This window comes from Dendrobates tinctorius, unplaced genomic scaffold (genome assembly GCF_039654945.1).
Source record: "Dendrobates tinctorius isolate UK_male_01 unplaced genomic scaffold, ASM3965494v1 ptg000059l, whole genome shotgun sequence".
NCBI classification, from domain to species: Eukaryota; Metazoa; Chordata; class Amphibia; order Anura; family Dendrobatidae; genus Dendrobates; species Dendrobates tinctorius.
The window spans coordinates 1,120,761-1,145,189 of NW_027361727.1; the positions used below are offsets into that span (position 1 = coordinate 1,120,761).

The 24,429-nt window shown below is 44.7% G+C and overlaps 1 protein-coding gene across 4 annotated transcripts in view; it reads right to left on the reverse strand.

Moving 5' to 3' along the window:
• PTPN5 (protein tyrosine phosphatase non-receptor type 5) overlaps positions 1-24,429 on the reverse strand; it is a 131,309-nt gene that overhangs the window by 95,134 nt on the left and 11,746 nt on the right. For 3 of the 4 annotated variants that reach the window (XM_073578271.1, XM_073578272.1, XM_073578273.1), the window contains exon 2: positions 6,927-6,968. The exons of the other annotated variant lie outside the window; for it this stretch is intronic. The gene's annotated coding sequence lies outside the window, so the exon portion shown is untranslated. The remainder of the gene's footprint in view (positions 1-6,926; positions 6,969-24,429) is intronic. 4 annotated transcript variants of the gene reach the window in all.

Sequence of the window (24,429 nt, forward strand, 5' to 3'; positions counted from 1 at the left end):
AAGAATTTCAGTCTCTTGATGTACAAAACTGATAGAGACATACCCCAAGCGACTTGCAGCTGTAATCGCAGCAAAAGGTGGCGCAACAAAGTATTAAGCTAAAGGGGCCGAATAATATTGCACGCCCCACTTTTCAGTTTTTGAATTTCCACAAAAATTTAAAATAACCAATAAATTTTGTTCAACTACACAATTGTGTCCCACTTGTTGATTCTTCACCAAAAATTTACATTTGGTATCTTTAAGTTTGAAGCATGATATGTGGGAAAATGTTGAAAAGTTCCAGGGAGTCGAATACTTTCGCAACGCACTGTACATCCTGTATTATACTCGAGAGCTGCACTCACTATTCTGCTGGTGCAGTCACTGTGTACATACATTCCATTACTGATCCTGAATTACATCCTGTATTATACCCCAGAGCTGCACTCACTATTCTGCTGGTGCAGTCACTGTGTACATACATTACAGTACTGATCCTGAGTTACATCCTGTATTATACCCCAGAGCTGCACTCACTATTCTGCTGGTGCAGTCACTGTGTACATACATTCCATTACTGATCCTGAGTTACATCCTGTATTATACTCCAGAGCTGCACTCACTATTCTGCTGGTGCAGTCACTGTGTACATACATTACATTACTGATCCTGAGTTACATCCTGTATTATACCCCAGAGCTGCACTCACTATTCTGCTGGTGCAGTCACTGTGTACATACATTCCATTGCTGATCCTGAGTTACATCCTGTATTATACCCCAGAGCTGCACTCACTATTCTGCTGGTGCAGTCACTGTGTACATACATTACATTACAGTACTGATCCTGAGTTACATCCTGTATTATACTCCAGAGCTGCACTCACTATGTACATACATTACATTACTGATCCTGAGTTACATCCTGTATTATACCCCAGAGCTGCACTCACTATTTTGCTGGTGCAGTCACTGTGTACATACATTACATTACTGATCCTGAGTTACATCCTGTATTATACTTCAGAGCTGCACTCACTATTCTGCTGGTGCAGTCACTGTGTACATACATTACATTACTGATCCTGTACTGATCCTGATATACCTTCTATAATATACTTCTGAACTAGAGTCATTGTTCCGATGGCGGACTTGCAAAAATTTTAGGCAGGTGTAAAAAAAATGTTGCAAAGTAAAAAAAAATTTAAAAATAGATGCGTTCTTAGTTTATTTCTAACAATTAAAACATGGAAAGTGAATGATGAAAAGAGAAATCTAAATCACATGAATAGCTGGTGTCACCGCCCTTTGCCTTCAAAACAGCATCAAACCATCACTTCTTCTCGTCACTTGCACTTTTTGTAGAAACTTGGCAGGAGGTTGTACCAAATATATTGGAGAACTGACCCCAGATCTTCTGTGCATGATCCTTCAGTCTCTTCACGTCGTCCCAGACAGATTGAATGACGTGAGATAAGGACTCTGTGGGACTGGGTCACCACTTCTAGGACTCTTCGTTCTTACTGACATTGACTGGATGTTTAGAGTAGTTGTCTTGTTGCCCAATACATTTGGAGCTGATCAAACGCGTCTCTGATGGTATTACATGATGGATAAGCATCTGCTTGTATTTCTCAGCATCAAGGACTCCAAGAAATAATGGGCAACGTTGAAGATAGTAGACTCGGTTGGCTAAGAATATTTAGAGAAGCATCCATGGAGTATTTTGGTTACATTTCAAGTCTCTGGAGCGGTGTCTGGTATAAAAACGAGACTTTCCAGTAGACAAATCTGCAGACACTGAACAAGCATGGGAAACTGGGAGATTCCAGCTTATTACCTTATGGAAAAGGCCCCTTTAATTGTCCTAAACTGGGTGCAGGAGAAGCTTCACATGGGGACGACATGGGAATTACTTACAGTTTAAATGAGATAAGTAATGTGTTATTTCCTGACATTACATTAATTGTAGAGAAGAAGTAATTATGATCACACCTCGGCTTTCTCGCCATAACTTGCAGTTCATTATCACACACTCTGCAATTTTGCTAAGAGATCACTTGTGAAGGAAGCGCTCGCGATGTCTGCCACTGAGAAATACGAGATTTACACAAGTGATAAATTAATAAAAACCCAAGATACTAGTAAACTGCCTGCATGTGTCTTCACTTCTGAAATTTGGGCCATGGATGCATCCCCCCATAGGCATTCCCCCATAGGCATACCACCCAACTGTAAAAGCCTGGTAAAAGAAATATATATTAAAGTGTGCTAAACCGCAGGCCTAACCTGCACTGTCCTTTATGTGCTCTTGCACAGAATAGTGCCCCTAGTAAAGTTCACAGTGTTTCCTCTTTCCTCATACCTCTTTCATGGCCCCCATACAGCATCATGACTCTTCAGGCAGTATAACACCCCAAAAATACCCCCTACACACAGTATGATTCCCATGTCAGTGCCCAAAACACAGTAAGATGCCCCAAAATGTTCACTCCACATAGTATAATGTCCACACAGTGACACCTTCAAACAGTATGATGTCCCCACAGTGACGGTTTCACACAATATGATGTCCCCACAGTGACCCCTACAAACAGTATGATGTCCCCACAGTGACGGTTTCACACAGTATTTTGTCCCCACAGTGACCCCTACAAACAGTATGATGTCCACAAGGTATGATGTCTCCACAGTGACCCCTTCACACAGCATGCTGTCTCCACAGTGACCCCTTCACACACAGTATGATGTCCCCACAGTGACCCCTTCACACAGTATAATATTCCCACAGTGACCCATCACACAGCATGATGTTCCCACAGTGACCCCATCACACAGTATGATGTCCCCACAGTGACCCATTACAAATTATGATGTTCCTGTGTCGCCCTCGCACACCCAGGGCAGCGGGGTACTCGGTACCGGGCCGGTGTCAGGCGGGCATGTGTCACAGCAGCGGTGACCCGGTCCGTGGCCCCGGGCGCCCAATATCAATGGCGGTGATGTTGTTAATGGTGTTAAAGTTTATTAGAATAGTTCGTGACGCCACCCGTTGTGTTCGGTAAGCAAGGTGTCGAGCCAACGCTGCATGTAGATCCGCTGGGACTGATGGTGTGGTGCAGCAAAGATGGTGTAGCTCCCCACAGGTGGAGCTGTAGTCCCAGGGCAGTGTAAGTGCAATGGATGAGGAGAGGCGCAGAATGGTATGGATGCTGGTACTTAGGTGTAACGGTGCGGGAATAACTGGAGGACACCAGAGTATGCGGTTCCAAAGCTTTACTCACTGTTTGCAGTTCACACCACTGCCTGCCTCCGTACTGTGTTCTCCAGGTCAGGGCTCCAGCCAACTTCCAGGCAGGATAGGATTCTCCCCTCCACACTCCGCCAACATGTACCTTACTGAACGACTCCTCCAATGCGCCTTTAGGTGCGAAACACTCCAGTACTTAGTTACCCTGGAATGCCTCTCTCTAGGTGTTCCTAGTCTTTACTTGTATGACAGACAGCTGTAGCCTGCTTCGGGGACTCCACTCTGCGTCCCAGCTCTCTATTCAGTTGCTGTTGTGTCCCAAGTCTATGATGGGAGTAAGGCATTAGTGGCTCACTACTCCTCCGGTGTCTGTTGCCGGACATAAAGATCCAATCAACCTCGGGGACCGGGCCCCGGCTTTTGCGCTCTCTGGACTGGAAGGGTTCTCTATCTTTCTTCAACCAGCTTCCCACCGTCCTTCTATTCTCCTTCGTTCCGATCTGTTCTCTCTCTCTTATTGAAGGTTAGGTTATCAATCTTATCAGGCTCTTTCTCTGGTCTTTCTCGTGCCAGCAGCCCAGATCACTGGGACCTGCAGCAGCACGTCCCTCAGACACCCATCTTCTCTCTCTCTCCAACTACTCCCCCTTAACTTTCACTCTTCCCACTCTTTTATATCATCTCACTCCACCCGCCTCCCAGCACATCTCGTGTTACGAAGCAGGGTTCCACGAGGGGTGCTCTGCTAACCCCCAGCCTGAAGCTGTTAGGTGGCCCCACTGAACTATCCTGTGTGTGGAATGCAGGTGTGGAGCATGGTCAGGAGTTCCCACCTTACCTGGATGGTGGGGCACTACACCTTAGGAGAAGGTGCAGTACCTCTGTGGCGACTGAAGCCTCAGGGGCGCCACATTCCCACAGTGACCTTCACACAGTATGATGTCCCCACAGTGACCTTCACACAGCATGATGTTCCCACAGTGACCCCTTCACACGGTATGATGTTCCCACAGAGTCCACCATCTCACAGTATGATGTAACCATACTGATCCCTTCACACAATATGATGTCCCCACAGTGACGCCTCACACGGTATGATGCCCCACTATCTATTTGTTTCAAAGTATGTCCCCATAACGCCCCAACACAGTATTATGTTCCCTCAGTGCCCGACAACACAAAATAATGCGCCCACACTGCCTACCACGCAGATGATGCCCGCCACACATTGTTATGCCCCCACTGTGCCTTCACAGTGCTTTCATTCCAAAGCATGATATTGCCTCACATTATGATGCCATCAAATTGCCCCCCGCCCACACAAAGATTGACTCCTATGAGCCCCAGAGCAAACTATGGTGGACTAGGGTTCCTCACATGCATTATTACAATATTATGTCACCTTTTGCAGCCTAGAATCAGTTTTAGGGCCACCCAGTAGTTTTCAGTCAGCCAGTATTAAGCTGTTCTACCTTTACAGTACTATAGTGCCGAGCATGTGGAAGGAGACAAGGCCAGAGAGCTCTGCTTGTTGTGCCATGTGGTGGCGACACACTGGCAAACGTTGTACCCAGGGTCGGACTGGCCCACCGGAGAGCCAGAGCATTCTCTGATGGGCCCAGGCACTGACACCTGCTGGTATACTGGCCATCAGCCGCCTAGGGCCCCCACTGCTCCAGGGGCCTCCAGCCAGTGGCGCGTTGCTAATAGCGGCACACTCAGCAGCTATGGGGCCCCTGAGTCAGGGAGGGCTCTCCCGGTGCCAGCAGAGCAGCAGCTTGAGACAGGAGCCTGTCCCCGCTGCTATAGAGAAATTAATATTCACACTTCCCCACACCAACACGGGCGTGGAGATGAGTGAATACCATTTCACTTTAATAGCGGGCAGTGTTAGCCACAGGCTGAGGCTAACACTGCCCGCAGGAGCTGACATTCCGCATGTGATGTACCCTGGAGGCGGGCCTCTGCAGGGCAGCTAACCCTGAGGGCAATCGCCGGGCAGGGAGTGATCCCTGCAGCTTGGCAGCAGAGCGGAGCTGCATTGATCCGATGCCGTCCTGCTTCTTGCCCAGCCCTTCCTGTCTGACACAGCGCAGCTGAATGACGTCATCAATCAGTGCGGCTGTTTCAGAGAGAAAGCTGCCTGGATGTGCTGCGGCTGCGGGGAATGTGCGGGAGGTGAGTGGTGCTGTGTGTATCTGTCTGCCTGCGTGTGGTGCAGTGCTTTGTGTTTGTGTGTGTCTGTGTGTGTGAGAGAGTGTGGCGGTGCTGTATGTGTGTGAGAGTGGTGCTGTGTGTGTGTTTGTGTGTGTGAGAGAGTGGAGAGTGTGTGTATTGGAGATTGGCAATGATGTGGGTGATGGAGAGAGCAGTGATGGGGGTGGTGGGGGAGGAAGCAATGATGGAAGAGGTGGAATGGGCAATGATGGGGTGGCGGGGGAGAAGGCAATGTGGTGGAAAGGACAATGATGGTGGGGGAGGAGGCAATGATGGAGGTGGTGGGTGAGAAGGCAATGATGGAGGTGGAGGAGGACTGCATTATACCCTATGATGAAGGCTGCATTATACCCTATGAGGGGGCTGTGTTATACTTTATGAGGGGGCTGCATTATATTCTGTGGGGGGGGCTGCATTATTCTCTGAGGGGGCTACATCATACTATATGAGGGGGGATGCATTATGCCCTATGAGGAGGCTGCCTTATGAGGGGGTTGCATTATACTCTGATGGGGCTACATTATATTCTGTGGAGGGGCTGCATTATATCATATGAGGGTGCTACATTATATTCTATGGGGGTGCATTATACCTTATGAGGGGGTTGCATTATATTTTGTGGGGTGCTGCATTATACCCTATGAGGAGGGTTGCATTATATTTTGTGGGGTGCTGCATTATACCCTATGAGGAGGGCTGCATTATATTCCATGAGGGGGGGCTAATTTATATTCTATGATGGGGCTACATTATATTCTATGAGGGGGCTGCTTTATATTCTATGAGGGGGCTACCCCAACCCCTGCTACATAATTAAGACTTGTACTACCTTATATTATACCCTGATATTAGCGCGTTTTACCACACAATTGGTGGTCTTGTATGTATTTCTATGTAGCTACATAGTGGGCCCCAAGAATGATTTTCTCTGGTGGGCCCAAGGTGCTCCAGTCCGACGCTGGTTGTACCCCTCCAAAATGAAGAGCCGCATTGCTTGCATGTGCAGCATTGTGTGACAAAAGTGTTGTGGATGCACCATGCATGTGTGCAGGCTCCTTACAGGTCAGGGGGTAAAATCATGCTCATTACACTCCTCTGGAAAATTGCATATTATTTGTGCATGTGTGGACTAAAAAGACGAGAAATTGTCTAGCATTAGAAAAACGCCCTACTTTGTTAGTGGCCCTATTGTCTATAAAATGGGGCCCTGGGCTCCCATCTGCCGATTGCTGCTAAAAGGACAAACAAGAAAACATGTCTGAGACATTAGGGGAGTTGAGTTACACGGCCACGACTGACAGTGGGTCCAGATGAACGAGAGTCTGTTTTCAAAAACAACCAGAAAAATGTAGAAAAGTTGGTGCACAAACAGTAAAGTGCAACATGCCCAAAGTTACTGAATATTTTATGTAGATTCTAATGGAAATATTGTCAAACGCATGAATATTGGCTAGATGGTCAAGATTAGAGTCACTCACCATGCTCCTCATATACGTGAGCAGTGTCCTCAGATCAAGAATCTGCCAAGAAACAAATGAGAAATTCCTTATTAGTGTTAGGGGAGAGAGACATTGGCTCCTGTGTGTACAGCGGCACCGAGCTCCGCTATCAGGTATATGAATCCGTGCCGAGCACCGCTGTGTTACCTGGGCATTGTATACATCTATGTATTCAATCACCGCTGCTATAATGGAAACTTCATGTCCATTCCTGTACAGGGGTTGTTGTCAGAACTATTAGAGCCACCTCTAGCTTTATCCTGGCTCTTGGGCCCCAGTGGGCCCCTCTCTCCTTTCGATGTTTCCTTTTTGTCTTCCAAGAAGCATAACTTTTTTATTATTATTTTTCCATCTATAGGGCAGTTTTTTGCAGTACCTGCTGCAGTTTTAGTTATTACCATTTTGGGGACCATATGGCTTTCTGAGCTCTTTTAATTTAATTTATTACTTTTTAGGGGTCGGGAAGCAAAGTGACTCAAAAACCGCAATTCTGCCATATTGCTTTTTTTTCATTTTGCATTTAGCGCATTGATAAATGTTAGTATATATTGTTACAGTTACTCACGTGACAAAAATGTATTTTTTATTTAACATTTTATATTGTTTATTGCTTTGTACATATTTTATTAGTCCTTAAATACAATCCACTGCAATACTGTAAGATTACCGATTTTCTAGGAACCACTTTTTGGTGGGAAGGTGAGGGGGTAAATTGACCTCAGAAGATACCACCTTCCCATTTCCAACCACTGTCACGACAGACGACGACATCTAAGGGATTAAACTGCTGCTACTGGAGCCAGCTGGTACATACGTATATTCAATGGAAATTTTGGCCAAGTCAGCCGGATTGGTAGTGGTCTTGCTCACTTGCCTGGGTTTGCCGGGTGGGACTCCAGCTCTAGGAATTTTTTGAAGGTCCTGCTGCTCAAAGATACTATTATCCTACAAACTAGACAAATACTAATGATCAATGAGGGCTACAACCCAACTACTTGTTTCTGGCAATGACTTTTCATATATAATGATGTCTGTAAAGTGCTGTGGAATTTATGGCGCTAGATAAGTGAGTAAAATAAATAACAATACCACAAGTCTAAAAGTAGAATAATGACGAGAGATAACCAATTGGATAAAGTCAAGTCACTGGTGATCCTAATGACAGCCCATTCAGATTAGGAATCTGCATTCATGCACTGTTTTTAATATATTGTGTGATCAGTAGAGATTTTGGCCACCTATGACCCCCATCATTAAAGAAATGAGCTGAATTACAAAGCATAGTGGTATACTGAAGGAGCAAAGAAGCTACAGCAAGCACTGTGGTCTTTTTTTGGATTTCGATCTGGACATGCCATCAATCACATATTTAAGGTTTGTCCTAATGACAGGACTGGTGGAAAACCACATTAAATTCCTATTGAAGAAAGGGGCTATCCCAAAATATCTACATAAGGGACTGCACCTGGAATCTGTATGTGCCCCATAGACAAAAGTGAGCCATCCAGTAAAAGACATGTTGTATTTTCCCGGTCTAGGAGGTAACGGGATACAATTTAGACAGTCAATAAAAGACGTGTTATCCATAAAGAATATAACAGCTCAAGGACTTCTAATAAAATTCCAAAGGTGACGAGAGTCCTAATCTGGATTTAATGCGGGTGATACCAAATGCCAAAGCACATATTTATTGGAGGCACTTTCTGTCCGTTCTATAGCCTCTTTCTTCCTGTGTTCTCTAATGTCCACCTGCGCCATGACACCTTCATCCTGGTCAGGGCCGGCCTGAGAGATTACGGCGCCCTAGGCGAAACTATTTTGTTGCGCCCCTACTATTCTTGGCAATAGATGAAAACTTGGGATATAAATTTAGGAGCAAAATAAACCACAACAACAATGATTAATTAACTCTCTCCTAACTCTTTCATCTTCTGAGAAGTTGTATAGGACAAAGTAATCAATAACACAAAACAAAAACGACCATAGGTAATTAAAATTTTTGTTTCCTTGCCTTTTTTTGTGTGAAAAGGATGACACTAAAGGCCCTTTTACATTTAGCGATGCACCAGCGATCCGACCAGCGATACAACCCGGTCAGGATCGCTGGTGCATCGCTAAATGATCGCTAGTGAGCTTTCATACAGAAAGATCTCACAGTGATGCAGCAGCGACGCAGCGCACGATACTCACCTTTCACACACAGCGATCCTGACGTCCTCCCGCCCGCCTCCACGCGTCGCTCGTCGTCACAGCAGGAAGTCTCAGCAGGAAGCGCCCGACGAGAAATGGAGCCGGACATTCTCGCGCGATCAGCGATGGACAGCGGGGGAGCCGGTCGGAGGTAAGTATCACACATAGCGATATCGCTAGCAATATCGCTATAACGTCACAAAACCGGTGACGTTTTAGCGATATTGCTAGCGATATCGCTTAGTGTAAAACCCCCTTAAGTCACCGAGATTAATTTCATTAGCAACTTCAGATTCTATCGAAATTGTTGCCAACCCAACCAACCTCTCTTGCGTCATATTTGCCCTTAAATATGTACACTTCTCTTTCCATCCCTAAAACTTTTTGCCTTTTGAAAAGATTTTTTATAATTTTTTCTATTTTTTCTCTGGCGCCCCCTTTGGGTCGGCGCCCTAGGCGGCCGCCTAGTTCGCCTATACGTTCGGGCCAGCCCTGATCCTGGTAACATCTCCATCTTTTGATACATCCGCGAAGCTGTTCATGACATAAGTTGGTATTTTTATCAGTGACGAGGTAAATAAAAGATGGTATCTGTTCTGCGCACAACCAGCGCACAGCGATGGCAGCATATTCTCAGCCTACACGTCATGTGTGGGAGACGGGTTAGTCATCTAATAGGCATGTGTGATTGACAGAGTGCATTTCGTTTTTTCATGTCAGCAAAGAAGACAGTCCCCAATTTAGTGTGTTTTACGTACACAGTGTATAATCAGCAGCCGGCGCTGCCTGGCTTTCTTGGTGCAAGCTGTCTTTTGCAGCCTTCTGTTAGGACTCTCTTGGCAGATCTGAAAGAGCTCTTGGCGGCAGGACAAATAATGGCTCCACAACTGGCGCTCAGCATGACCCTCAACCTGTAAAGATCTGTATATGGACATGATTCACGCTCTTAAAGGGGGAAGCTACAACCCAAAAAAGTTCCCGCTCGTTAGCTGGAAGCTGCTGAAGCGCTCCCAACCCGGCCTATATGTCCCATTTATAGCACTGATATCTCCGTACAATGGACCAGGGGACAACATGATCTCATCAAGGAGAGAGCGTACTTAATAGAGGGCAGGTATGGTGATAAAGGGGTTTCCTACTTTATGCACTGAACTGCTAGTAAGCTATAGAACTTATTTTTTAAAGCTAATTTATGTATATTTGTTTTTGCTGCGAACCTTTAATGTATAAACATGAGCCATCCAGAGTGAAACATCTTCTTTGTAGTTTATGGATCAAACTCTTGGGTATAAAAAAACGAAAATAATGGCTGCCATATAATCCTGCATGGTGGTAAAACAAGTCCCAGTGATGATTGTCATCTATGGCAGACAGTCTGATAATATACATATATATGTATACAGTATATGGATAAAAGTATTTAGACACATCTCTAAGGCTGCAATTTTTTTCATAGCTCCTTCCACAACTGCATTGAAACCTTACATCACCAAGCACAATGCTGAGCGTCGGATGGAGTGATGTAAAGCCGCCACCACTAGACTCTGGAGGAGACGTGTTCTGTGCAATGATGGATCGCACTTCTCTATCTGTGTCTGATGGAGGAGTCTGGGTTTGGCGATTCCAGGAGAACTTTACCCCCTGACTGCATTCAACACCTAGAATGGAGATTGTTCCTGGCCTCCCCCCCCCCTCCAACATCATGGTCTGACCTCACAAATACTCTTCTGGATGAAGGGGCAAAAATCCCCACAGACACCTCCAAAATCTTGTAGAAATCCTTCCCAGAAGAGCGGGAGCTTTATATCTGCAGAGGGGCGACTCCATATTAATGTCCATGAATGTAGGATGGGACGTGAGAAAAGCTCCTGTAGGTGAGATGTGGAGGGAGCACTTACTTTTCTCCATATAGTGTATAAATTAGAGTAACCTGCTATCTCAAAAATTTGCAGTATTTAAAACCACTTTCATCACTGCTGGGTTTGCTTTTCACACTTGAAACTCATTAACAGTCGAGAATGTCTCAGTGTCTGTTCACACAATGACATTAGATGGTGTAATTATGGCTAATCTTTAAGGGGCTGTGAGCTTTAAGGTCACACACAGTCTACAACATAAGCTACATTTTATTTTATCAATGTGCACATCTCAAGGTTTTTGTCATATACAGGAGCCCCGATGCCCTATACTAAAACCTAGGATAGACCTCCTTCAAGTATGACTGCTATTATTCAGCATGACCGCTATCATCCAGTATGACCACTATCATCCAGTATGGCCAATACCATTCAGTATGACCGCTATCATCCAGTATGACCACTATCATCCAGTATGGCCAATACCATTCAGTATGACCGCTATCATCCAGTATGACCACTAGCATTCAGAATGATCACTATCCTCCAGCATGACCACCATCTTCCAGTATGACCACTATCATCCAGTATGACCACTATCATCCAGAATGGCCAATACCATCCAGTATGACCACTATCATCCAGTATGACCGCTATCATCCAGTATGACCACTAGCATTCAGAATGATCACTATCCTCCAGCATGACCACTATCATCCAGTATGACCACTATCATCCAGTATGGCCAATACCATCCAGTATGACCACTATCATCCAGTATGACCGCTATCATCCAGTATGACCGCTATCATCCAGTATGAACGCTATCATCCAGTATGACCGCTACCATCCAGTATGACCACTACCATCCAGTATGACCGCTATCATCCAGTATGGCCAATACCATTCAGTATAACCACTATCTTCCAGTCTTCCAGTATGGCCACTATCATCCAGTATGACCGCTATCATCCAGTATGGCCAATACCATTCAGTATAACCACTATCTTCCAGTCTTCCAGTATGGCCACTATCATTCAGAATGACCACTATCCTCCAGTATGGCCACTATCATCCAGTATGACCGCTATCATCCAGTATGGCCAATACCATTCAGTATAACCACTATCTTCCAGTCTTCCAGTATGGCCAATACCATCCAGTATGACCGCTATCATCCAGTATGACCACTACCATCCAGTATGACCACTATCATCCAGTATGACCGCTATCATCCAGTATGGCCAATACCATCCAGTATGACCACTACCATCCAGTATGACCACTACCATCCAGTATGACCACTATCATCCAGTATGACCACTACCATCCAGTATGACCACTATCTTCCGGTCTTCCAGTATGGCCACTATCATTCAGAATGACCACTATCCTCCAGTATGACCGCTATCATTCAGTATGGCCAATACCATCTAGTATGACCACTACCATCCAGTATGACCACTACCATCCAGTATGACCACTACCATCCAGTATGACCACTATCATCCAGTATGACCACTACCATCCAGTATGACCACTATCATCCAGTATGACCGCTATCATCCAGTATGGCCAATACCATTCAGTATAACCACTATCTTCCAGTCTTCCAGTATGGCCACTATCATTCAGAATGACCACTATCCTCCAGTATGACCACTATCATCCAGTATGGCCAATACCATCCAGTATGACCGCTATCATCCAGTATGACCACTATCATCCAGTCTGACCACTATCATCCAGTATGACCACTACCATCCAGTATGACCACTACCATCCAGTATGACAGCTACCATCCAGTATGACCGCTATCATCCAGTATGACCGCTATCATCCAGTATGACCACTACCATCCAGTATGACCAATACCATTCAGTATAACCACTATCTTCCAGTCTTCCTGTATGACCACCATCATTCAGAATGACCACTATCCTCCAGTATGACCGCTACCATCCAGTATGGCCAATACCATCCAGTATGACCACTACCATCCAGTATGACCACTACCATCCATTATGACCACTACCATCCAGTATGACCACTACCATCCAGTATTGCCAATACCATTCAGTATAACCACTATCTTCCAGTATGGCCACTATCATTCAGAATGACCACTATCCTCCAGTATGACCGCTACCATCCAGTATGACCGCTATCATCCAGTATGACCACTATCATCCAGTATGGCCAATACCATTCAGTATAACCACTATCTTCCAGTCTTCCAGTATGGCCACCATCATTCAGAATGACCACTATCCTCCAGTATGACCACTATCATCCAGTATGGCCAATACCATCCAGTATGACCGCTATCATCCAGTATGACCACTACCATCCAGTATGACCACTGCCATCCAGTATGACCACTACCATCCAGTATGACCACTGCCATCCAGTATGACCACTACCATCCAGTATGACCACTACCATCCAGTATGACCGCTATCATCCAGTATGACCGCTACCATCCAGTATGACCACTATCATCCAGTATGACCACTACCATCCAGTATGACCGCTATCATCCAGTATGACCACTACCATCCAGTATGACCGCTTCCATCCAGTATGACCACTATCATCCAGTATGACCGTTATCATCCAGTATGACCGCTATCATCCAGTATGACCACTACCATCCAGTATGACCGCTTCCATCCAGTATGACCACTATCATCCAGTATGACCGCTATCATCCAGTATGACCGCTATCATCCAGTATGACCGCTATCATCCAGTATGACCACTACCATCCAGTATGACCGCTTCCATCCAGTATGACCACTATCATCCAGTATGACCGTTATCATCCAGTATGACCGCTATCATCCAGTATGGCCAATACCATTCAGTATAACCACTATCTTCCAGTCTTCCAGTATGGCCACTATCATTCAGAATGAACACTATCATCCAATATGAAGGCTATCAAGGAGTTTGTATGTTCTCCCCGTGTTTGCGTGGGTTTCCTCCGGACACTCCGGTTTCCTCCCACACTCTAAAAAAAAGACATACTGATAGGGAATTTAGATTGTGAGCCCCATCGGGGACAGTGATGAAAATGTGTGCAAACTGTAAAGCGCTGCGGAATATGTTAGCGCTATATAAAAATAAAGATTATTATTATTATTATTATTATTTATCATTCAGAATGTCTACTATCATACACTCAAGTTTAGGATAAATAATAATTCAGACTGGCTTCTTTGCCCATCCATGGGTTGAGTCTGGCATTGAAGCTCAGCATTATTGAAGTGAATGTGGCTGAACTGTAATACCACACATAACCAGTGGTCAGGCATGGCGCTGTTTTGGGAAGAAAGCAGCCATGTTGGTCTAATCTCAGACCCCTCCTTTAAGATCATGTTGTTGTCTTGATGACATGCGTCTGTCTTACCAGTTTTTGTAATTAACTCTAATGATCAGTGTTGTTGTTTTGCAGTAAGAGTCTCCAATCCTCGGGGAGATATCCTCAGCTTACAGGAGTCACCATATTGGTTCAGTGCACGAGTAAGCAATAATCCAAAACGATTATGAATTAAACATGAGGGAAGCATTATCGTTATTCAAGAATACGGCCGGGACTTCAAGGACATTCACGTGCTCCAGGACATGAGAATCGGAGCATGAAAGATGGCCATACATACACTTTGTGCAATACAGTCACAAGATAAAAGTCCCAGGACTCCCACCAGGACAATAGCCCAGCACTACCTCTACGCTTTATTCAGCACTATATGGCATTATTACTTGACTGGTATAATGAGTTTTTATATGGACAGTCTACGTTAGTATTATTAAAGTTTTGACTTGAAGACTTTGCTGTAGTCCTGTTATTGGGCCGCTGTAGTGGTCATGTTATTTGCATATTGTACGGCACTATTACACCAATATTTGGGCACTATGATAATATTACTGGAATATTGTATGACACTTCTACTTGGCACTGTAGCAATATTATTATATGGAGAAAGTGATAATATTTGGATATTGTATGACACTATCGCTTGGCACTATGGCGGTATTGTTTGGAAACTGTGTGGTAATATTATTTGAACACTATATGGCACAGTCACGTGGGCACTATAATGGGTGCTATATTTGGACATTGGTGATATTTTTTGGGACTTTTACAGAACCTTTATTTCACTATGAAAATGTAGGGTAAAAGCCATTGTCAGACACCTTTGTCCCATGCCTGTCACGCTCTGCACACCTTTATCCTTTAACCTCCTCTGCTCACCTCTCTCGCCCTCCACACATCTCTGTCCCCCTCCGCATACCCTTATCCCCTTCCGCACACTTCACACACCTTTATTTCAGCACTATGAAAGTGAAGGGTAGAAAGTCACTGTCAGAAACCTCTGTCCCCCACCAAACAACTGTCACAATCGACAAACTTTTATCTTTTATCCCCCTTCACAGCAATGTCCCTTTCTGCATACCTCTGTCTCCCTCCACGAAGTTCTGTCACCCTATGGACACTTCTGTCCCCCTCCACACACCTCTGTCCCCCCTCGACACACCCTCACACAACTCTGTCCCCTCTACACACCTCTTCTAATCATGCAAACACCTGTCTCCCTTCACACACCACTATCCTTCCTTACACACGTCTGTCTCTCCCTACACACCTCTGTCCTCCCCTCCCCACCTCTGTCCCCCGTCCGCACACCTCTGACCCTGTCTGCACACCACTGTCCCCCTACAGACCTCTGTCCCCCCTACACACCTCTGTTCACCCCTACACACTTCTTTCCACCCCTACACACCTATGTCTCCCCCAACCCACCTTTGTCCCCCCGAAAAACACCTCTATCCCTCTCTGTACTCCTCCATCTCCCCCCTATACACATCTGTCTCCCCCTACACACCTCTGTCCCCCTCCACACACCTCTGTCCACCCCTACACACATCAGTTGGCACCTCTGTCTCCCCTCGGAACCACTTATGTCCCCTGACAACAACAGGATCAAGTGCTGAAATTTCACCTGCCCTTTCATACTCTACCCCAAACTTATCTGTCATGAGAAAATCAGAAGACTCTCATACACATCTGATTTTTGGCAAATTCCACCAACTTTCATCTAATGTGTATGAGGAGCATTAGTCTGCCGCTATGCATTTCTTCTCCATGCTTTACACTACATCTCTGCTCTAGTATTAAAAACACACCTGCATCCACAGGAGGAGCCACTGACAAGAATATTGGGGATTACTATTTGTGCCAATGACGCGTACATTACTCAGGTGACTGTGCCTACACTTAAAATTACTGCGAGAACTGTGATGCAGCATTTCCAGAAACAAAAACCACAATGCTTTCTGTCTGCTTTTAGATGGAAGCTGAAAATGATTCTTGGGTTGAGGTCAGAGCTGGATGAGTGTGATCACTGAGCACAATGTAATCCTTACTGTACATGCCGGGGGGCGGATTTGCGCTCTTAGAGTTTGCATGTAACGGAACAAGATAATTTATAAATTACGGTATTATAAAAGTCTAAATCTATAGTTTTGCAGAAATGCTGCAAATTGTGGCAAATTTACAAATATTAAGCATGTGGCATGATAAATGTGAAAGTATTTTACACCAAAACATGACTAAATTTAGCGTATTTTTAAAAATGTCTTTTTCACAGTACCCAAATAACAGTGTCATAGAGAACCCAAGTGATATCACCATACACTGTGCAAATACTGGCACCATAGTGCAATAATGTAAAGCAAGGAGGGTCAGAACGGCAGCCTATTGCTTCTGTATTCCACTGTCTATTGCTGGCTGCAGAATGATTTAACTGAGAATCTATCAGTGAGCTCATTCTGAACTCTTTCGTCTTTTCTGAGCTCCTCTTAGCTGATTTACAGCCACAGTCCAGGCAAAGAGCAACGTGCAGGGAAAAAGTGAAGCCAAATGGTGCAAAATTTTTACGCAAAAATGATTTGTTAGCTACAAATATATCAAAGTCAGACACTACCGCTGCTCTTTCATACGGGGGACTACACTTGTCTCATACCCCAAGATCAGACAATAGAGCTGGTGGAGGCGTTGATCTGCTCGTATCACCAAAATGTACCTTTCAGGTTATCCCTCAAGTACCCTCACTAGTCTTCCCTTCTTTTGAGGTCCATGCCGTCACACTCTACACCCCCTTCTCCATGCGAGTGGTGGTGGTGTATCGTCCTCCCGGCCCCTCCCATCAGTTCCTGGATCTTTTGCCACTTGGCTTCCACATTTTCTCTCCTGTGACATCCCTACCCTCATCATGGGAGATTTCAACATCCCCATTGCTCTTCCCCTCTCCCCATCTGCAACTCACCTTTTATCTCTAACCTCCTCATTTGGCCTTTTGCAGATTACTAATTCTCCAACGCATGAAGACGGAAACTCACTCGACTTGGTCTTCTCTCGGCTTTGTGCAGTGGATGATTTCACAAACTCCCCTCTCCCGCTCTCTGACCACAACCTTCTTTCATTCTCTATAAAGAACTGCCAGGCTGCTCAGGTCACCTCCACTGTCCATACTCATAGAAACATACAGGCCATTAACACCCAGAAACTTTTGAAGAACTTGCAGTCATCATTGGCCCCTATCTCCTCCCTCTCATGTCCTGATTCTGCATTGAAGCATTACAATGAAACACTTCAAAGTGCCCTGGATGAATTTGCACCCCCTATAAATAGAACACCACAACACAGACGGCGACAACCCTGGCACACGGTGCAAACACGTTTCCTGCAGCGGTGCTCCAGGTGCGCCGAACGTCTGTGGAGAAAATCCAACCTACCCGAAGATTTCATCCATTATAAGTTTATGCTTAGAACATACAACACTGCCCTTCACCTCTCCAAACAAACCTATTTCAACACCCTCATCACCTCACTGTCCAATAACCCGAAATGTCTCTTTGACACTTTTCATTCTCTACTAAACCCAAGAGTACAGGCCCCAACCACGGAGCTCCGAGCTGACGATCTGGCCAATTACTTCAAAGAAAAAATTGACCAGATCCAACAGGAAATTATCTCGCAATCACCTTACACCATGCACTGTCCTCCCTCCCCCACTGCATCTAGCTCACTCTCTGACTTTGAACCAGTCACAGAAGAAGAAGTAAGCAGGCTCCTTGCATCTTCTCGCTCGACCACTTGCACCAGTGACCCATTTCCGTCACATCTACTCCAGCCCCTTTCCCCTGCTGTCACCCCTCACCTAACTAAAATATTTAACCTCTCTCTCTCTTCTGGTATCTTTCCCTCCTCATTTAAGCATGTCATCATACATCCACTACTTAAAAAACCATCCCTCGACCAAAACTGTGCCGCTAACTATAGACCTGTCTCTAATCTTCCCTTCATCTCTAAACTCCTGGAACGCCTGGTCCACTCCCGTCTTATCCGCTATCTCTTTGATAACTCTCTTCTTGACCCTCTCCAATCCGGTTTCCGCTCTTTACACTCTACTGAAACTGCCCTCACTAAAGTCTCTAATGATCTACTAACAGCTAAATCAAATGGTCATTACTCCATGCTAATTCTCTTGGATCTCTCTGCAGCATTCGACACTGTGGATCATCAGCTCCTCCTCTGTTATGAGCTCATTTTCTGCTCCACCAGCTGGGAGTTCTCCTTCCGTTCTCCCTCTGGTGGTGACAGGAGGTAGTGAGGTTGGTTTAATTGGTAGTGGTCTTCCACCTGACGAGGAGGATAATGACTGGATCGCTGGAGTATCAGACTGGATATAAGACACCAGACGCCCTATCAGTGTGCTTCTCAGGTCCTGGACTTCAGCTCTGCTCTAGTCTTCTCAAGTTAAGTTTGTTTTTGCTAATGTTCACACTTGCTCTTGTTGGTCAACTCAGTTTTCGTGTGGTCAGCCAGCCCGGCTGGGCTGTGCTGAATCTCCACTCTTATTTATCTGTATTTGCCAATTTGCCTTTTTGTCCCTTATTAGATTGGCCTCTTTTTTTGCTCTGTCTCAGAATATTTCAGAGTGCTGATATAGTGGGAGAAGTCTAGTGACTTCAGGGTTAATTTTGTTATCAGAAGTGTTGGACATTATTTTTGGTAGGGTTTTTGGCAGATTGCAGACAGTATTTTTCCTTTCCTTTCAAGTTAGTTTGGCCCCATCGTTTGCTCAGCCTATTTTTCTGCCTTTGTTTGTGCTTTCATCTTGCTTCACCATCAATACATGTGGGGGGCTGTCTTTCCTTTGGGGTCTGCTCTGGGGGAGTTAGTTTTCCTCTTTTCTTACTTTAGGCTTATTTAGCTCTCCGGTTGTGACGAGGCGTCCAGGACCATGGTAGGCATGCTCCACGACTGCTGCTAGTTGTGTGTTAAGATCAGGGATCTGCAATCTGCATAGTTACCAACCTCTCTGGTTTTCTGAGACTTAGCGTGTGTTGCTTTTTTTCTCCTCTGTGACCCATTCATAACACTCCTCACTTTGCTCTGTTCCATTGGCCTCAAGGACACCGTTCTCTCCTGGTTCTCCTCCTATCTCTCTGACCGCTCCTTTACTGTATCTTTTGCTGGCTCCTCCTCCTCTCATCTTCCCCTTACTGTTGGGGTTCCTCAAGGATCGGTTCTAGGCTCCCTCCTCTTCTCCTTGTACACTGCCCCTATTGGTCAAACAATCAGTAGATTTGGTTTCCAGTACCATCTCTATGCTGATGACACCCAATTATACGCTTCTTCTCCTGCCATCACGCCAGCCTTTCTAGAAAACACCAGCGATTGTCTAAACGCTGTGTCAAACATCATGTCCTCACTATATCTGAAACTGAACCTGTCAAAGACTGAACTCCTGGTGTTTCCTCCCGCTACTAATGCACCTATACCCGACATTGCCATTTCTGTGTGTGGTTCCACTATTACTCCCCAGCAACATGCCCGCTGTCTTGGGGTCATGCTTGACTCCGAGCTTTCCTTTGTCCCCCACATACGATCACTGGCTCGCTCTTGTTATCTGCACCTCAAAAACATTTCTAGAATTCGACCTTTTCTAACTTCTTACTCCGCAAAAACTCTTACGGTTTCTCTTATTCATTCTCGTCTCGATTATTGTAACTCTCTTCTAATCGGTCTCCCTCTCACCAAACTCTCCCCTCTCCAATCTGTCTTGAATGCTGCTGCCAGGATCATATTCCTTGCCAATGGTTACACCGATGCCTCTACCATGTGCCAGTCATTACACTGGCTACCCATCCACTCCAGAATCCAGTACAAACTTATTACCCTCACCCACAAAGCCCTCCATGGCTCAGCACCACTCTACGTCTCCTCCCTTGTTTCAGTATACCATCCTACCCGCGCCCTCCGTTCTGCTGATGACCTGAGATTAGCATCCTCAATAATCACAACCTCCCACTCCCATCTCCAAGACTATACATTTGCTGCTCCAATTCTTTGGAATGCACTTCCCAGGTCAATATGATTAGTCCCCAATCCCCACAATTTTAAGCGTGCCCTGAAAACTAATTTATTCAGACTGGCCTACCGCCTCAACACATTAACCTAATCTATCCCTGTGTGGCACAGCCAAAAGTTTTTACCATAACCAGGTTCCCGGCATCATGTTCCCACATGCTTTATGCATCCATTAGCCCTCTGCGTCTGTACTGTTACACACTTAACATTATTGCTGGTCCATACAAACAGGGCAACTGTTACCACCCACCTTTCGTGTCTACCTCTTTCCTCATAGACTGTAAGCTTGCGAGCAGGGCCCTCATTCCCCTTGGTATTTGTTATAATCTATGTGATTATTGTTATGCTGTAATGTCTATCATCTGTACAAGTTCCCTCTGAAATGTAAAGTGCTGCGGAATATGTCGGCGCTATAGAAATAAAATGTATTATTATTATTATTAAAGTAAAAAAAAAGAAAAGGGGGCAACCCTTTTATGAATTGGATGATTTGCTAAATTTTTCATGCTTGAATCCCTAGAAACAAACAAGCAAATTAAAAATTCCATATAGAATGATCTGCTTATGTTTCATCACGGTTTCCTGTACTGTCGCTCTGTGGCTCAGGATCTGGCACAGAAAATTGAGATCTATTTATGTCGATGCATGTATAGTGTTTGCTCTACAGACGGGAGACTGACTCAGCCCCGGAGCAGGGTCCCATTAAACTCATGAGTCAACAGTGTAAATTTAAAGCAACCCTGCAGAGAGGAAAATCAACACTGGATAAATTAGGCCCCTGCGTCATTCATATATGAATGTGTTTTTTTTTTGTGTTTTTTTTTTTTTCTCAATTTCATATCAATCGAAAGAGGAGACATTATTAAAGGGGAACGCCTCCTATTCTAATTCTGATTATTACAATCCACATTAATGGATTATTTATTGCTGCAATAATTTCTCAGGAATAAAAAGGTGGAGCGACAGCAGAGCGTCAGAATTTCTCCATAGAGTGTGCCCAAGTTTCACCAGACAGTAAATATTTTATTTTTAATATTGACAGAAATAGGAAATGTCCTCATAACATTGCCTGATGCCGAGTGATCTCATAACACTGAACATTTGTTCTCCCAATCCCCTAACGCTATGCCTTCTCCTCCCTCCTGCACATCATCTTGCTCACATTCTGTCTTTGAACCGGTCACTGAAGAAGTAAACAAGCTCCTTCCATCTTCTTGCCCGACTACCTGCAGCAATGACCCTATTTCCTCACATCTCCTCCCTTTCCCCGACTGTCATCACTCACTTAACTAAAATATTTAGGGTAGGTGCACAGGGTCAGTAAATGCTGTGGTTTGGACGCTGCGTACTTCTGCAGCGTCCAAACCGCAGCGTCCAGATATTACAGCATACCGGAGGGGATTTCAAGGAAATCCAGATCACCAGATTTCTCAATATGGATAGCATACATTATTAACAAGAGCACTGAGTGATCTGCAATAGATCTATACTCATTGGCTCTGGGTGTACAGGCTGCTATGGGTCTGGGCAGTGAGAGTTCTGATTACACTGGACGATGCACCGCTGAGAACGATGACCCGTTGTGCTGCACAAAAGATCATTTCTCTCGATGAACGAGTGTCTTTAACAACGCTTGACCTCAATTATTTTGCACTGTAAATCCCCCTTAACTCTAAGCCAAACCCAAAACCAATCCCTAACCTTAAAACGTATGTACAAATATACCAAAGCAGCTTTTAGAAATCAATGAAGGCAGTCATGAATCATGTGCGCTTCTGTATTTATTCATTACGTGCTAATCTTCTGTCGCTGCTTATGCAGAGCGCAGCAATGGAGATGAGGTTGGCATTGGCTGCTGCTCTCTACATAGGCAAAGCACACTTCATTATACTGTCAGTTCAGTTGCTGCCTATGTAGAGTGCAGCAATAGATGAAAAATTCATGTCAGCTGTTGCGCTCTGCATAAGCTGTTCCTGGCGGTCACTCACTGCGTGTTTGCATAGTGTGGGACGGAGAAAGGGAAGGAGGGGTGAAATTTTGCACCCCCATAGACTGTGGCGCTGGGTTTAATTGCCCCCTCTGGCCTCCATCACTGTTACATTTCTCTCTTTTTTGTGGCAATTTCAGGCTTCCAAATACATACTACATTAATTATGTATGTCTGGTGGTGACTTTTTTGCCACTTTTCACGCACTGACAGAATGGAGAAAATGGAGTTGTTTTTTTTCCTTCCACATTCGAGAAAATTGGATTACATTCTGATCAAGCGCTCATACTCTTGAGATTGATCAGAGTGAGATTAGCATAATTGGACCAATTTTCACGGGGTCCTAGACTGCAAACAATTAACTTATTTGCAACCTGTCATAAAGCAAACCCCCCAACAGTCAAATCCCTAATCACAGGACACCCATAGCCCCCAATAGGGCACCGATTTTTGGACACTTTTACATAATAGGAGGTAATTTACCATAATTTACAAAATTCTAATTTTTGAAAATCTCGTGAGTGTGCCAATAACACAAGCATTATACACACGGGAAAAGAGAATTCTGATAAATTATACAGGTCTATGAAATATTTCGTTATTTGTGCTACATAAATGTGAGCCGATATTCCTGGAGGGGGGCGTCGGACAATAATTGGAGTCTTTAAAAAAAAAAATGGATATCACCTCCCAGCACAGTTACTGAGAACACGTCTTAAATTGTTTATGTCCTCAATAGGGATGAAATGTCACAGCGTGCAAGACGTCTCCCGAAGCTTGGCCCTCGGGATCTCCGAAGATTGGTTTATCATGAACGGAACCAAACTGATTTAGACATAAGATAAACAGAACAGTTTAGACCGGGGTCAGATCTGCCCCTGAAAGGGAGGTGAATGATCCGAGACCCCTATGTGACAACGTAAAGGAAAGAATGAGCAGTAGGTCAGGTCCTGAGTCTCGTATTGGGAGAAAACTCTGCCATGACACATTGTAAGGGGTATGAAGAAATATTACGACCTGCGGAAGGACCCACTGAGTCCGCTGACAACGTGCATGGGACTGAGAGATCAGATGACTGTCCAAAATAGGAGAGCAATTTGCTTCCACTGTTAGGATAAGTCCCCATGATGAATTTTGCGTGCTGCGTAATTCTCCTGTGCAGAAAAAAAAAAAAAGCAGAATTTTGCAGGTCCAGCAAAGTGGATGGGATTTTTAGAAACCCCTTCCCACTTGTGCTTCTTTTTTTTAACTCAGCGTAAACTGATCTGCGGTGCATGTTTGAAATCCGAAATGTAAATTTCACCTGGAATTGCAGGTGAATTTCACATAGAATTGCATCAGATGCTGAAAACCCACACTTAAAAATAAACGCACTCAAAAAGCACGTGAAGCACAGAGGACTGTATCAATAAAGTTTAGTCAAACAAAAGCCAACTGCCAGGAAGTATACAAAAAAACAAAGCATCTTTATTTAAATAAACATAGCAAAAAAAAAAAAAAAGAGACAAAAACAGCATAAAAACACATGTAAAAAAAAAAAAAAAGGGTGAAAAGTCCTGCAAAAATTCTGAAAGAACTGACACTCTGTGTCTTGGCAAAAACACAGCAGGGATCACAATACAGATAAAAACAATAAGTGCATGAGATTTCAGAAACCTCATTGATCATGCTGGTAGTGTAAAACACTGTAGATTTTCCACACCAAATATGCTGTGTAAACAAAAATGAAGAAAAAAACCCTGCAAAAATGCCACCTGTGAACATACCCATAGAGTAAGAAGGGGGTTAAGAGGAGGAAATATCATTGGTGCAGCCTGTGCAGTTGCACCAGGTCCCAGGAAGTAAGGGGGCCCATTCCTACCTCGAAAGAAGGTGGAATTGTTCATTATGATGAGTAATTACACTGCGAAGGGCCCATGAACTGTCCTTGCACAGGGGCATCTTCCGTCAGTGTCCGCCACTGTAGGAGGCTGTGAAGCACGGGTTGGGAGAGTCATGGCCAGTCTG